Raw genomic sequence first — 1859 nt, 5'->3', positions numbered from 1 at the left:
AAAAGGAAAGTAAAAGAGAAAAGGCAATGATGTAAGATTAAAATAATCCTTAATTCTGAAGAGGAAAATGGTTCCTGAACATATTTAAATTGCTTCTTGCTCTTGTAGTCTTATATTACTTTTTCCATTATTTAGAGAATACTTTATTAGTTTCTGTAATCAAACCCACGTAGATATGACCTATCATATTTAATACAGTGCATTACACCTGTACAAATGGAAAAAATTAACATTTCTAAACCAATATGGCTGTTTATTTCTGTACAATGCCAACTCAACACAGTAACTTGGGATAACTTTTTCCAGGGTTGACAGCACAGTTAAAATTTCCAAAAATTCAAATTATATTTATATATATATTTATATTTATATTTATATAAAAAGACCAATAATAGCAGTATGTTATGTATCAATAGCAGCAACAGCTTTTCCAGGTTCTGCAGTCATCTGAACAAATTTATAGACTTTCAGCACACTCCATTAAAAATAAAAAAAGCAAAAAAACAAAGAAAAGAATAATACCCAGAAAACAGCAAAGTTCTGTTGCTGTTGTGGTACCTGGCACCATTTTTTTTTATTAGCATCTTAATCATCATCTGGAAAGAGAACATTCTAGAGTAACATCATTAAACATAGCTCTGATAAAGCACGGTCACTACTACATATCATAAAGCAGGTACAAGAGATTTTACATTCACAGAGGTATGATACAGTACCGTCTTACATCCATAATACTAGAATCAGTTTTGGTTTGAAATTTACTTTGTCTGCAAATAAGATTGCTACCCCTGCATTTTCCTGGGCTCTGGTCACATGGAGAATTGTTTTCCATCCTTTCACTTTTAGTCTATGGGCTTCTTTTTGCACTAGGTGTGTTTCTTGTATACAACATATTGTTGGATTTTGCTTCTTATTCCATTCTGCCAGTCTATTTCTCTTGATTGGTGAGTTGAGGCCATTGACATTGATGGTTAGAACTGATATGTACTGACTTACTATTGTCCTGTTATTGGCCTTTTGTTGACTCTTTTTACTTTTTCACCATCTCCTTTTAGTTTCTTGCCTTGCCTATTTGATTTGCTCTGTTGGGCCTCATGGTGTTGTTACCTTCATTGTCTTTTTCTAGGATATTGTTTAGAATTGCTTGTAGTGCTGGTTTGGTATTCATGTAGTTTCTCAGGTGTTCTTTGTCATGGAAGTCTTATTTCCCCATCCATCTTGAAAGAGAGTTTTGCAGAATACATCAGTCTAGGTTGGAGGTTGTTCTCTTTTAGTACTTGAAATATCTCACTCCAGGCTCTCCTTGCCCTAAGGGTTTGTGTTGAAAAGTATGCTGTGATTCTGCTGGGCTTTCCTTTGCATGTGATTTGTTTCTTTTCTCTTACTGCTTGTAGTATTTTGTTCTTCTGTTGGGTTTCTGGGATCTTGATTATTATATGTCCAGGTGTAGATTTTTTTTTTGTTGTGTGCCTAGTTGGGGTCCTATATGCCTCACTTATCTGAATGTCAAATTCTTCCCCTCTGTTTTTTTCTGTCATTAATTCTGTGAACAGCTTTTTTAAGTCATTTGTATTTTCTCCTGCTACTTCATGGATTCCTATCAGTCTTATATTATTCTTCTTTGCATCATCTGGAGTTGTTGGATCGATTTCTCATGATCCCCTATTGTTTTTAAGAGACCTCTCTTTTCACGTTCACTGACTGCAATCTTATCTTCTATATCTGAGATTCTATCTTCACATTCTTCTATTCTGTTGCGTACACTTTCAATGGAGTGTTTAATCTCCTGGATATCTGTTTGAATCTGTTTTATGGATTCCATTTCTTTCCTGTGTTGGGTGTTTATTGTTTCCATTTCT

This window comes from Fukomys damarensis, unplaced genomic scaffold (assembly GCF_012274545.1).
Source record: "Fukomys damarensis isolate Sample0158 unplaced genomic scaffold, DMR_v1.0_HiC HiC_scaffold_39, whole genome shotgun sequence".
Classification (NCBI taxonomy): domain Eukaryota; kingdom Metazoa; phylum Chordata; class Mammalia; order Rodentia; family Bathyergidae; genus Fukomys; species Fukomys damarensis.
This window is presented reverse-complemented; position numbering follows the sequence as displayed.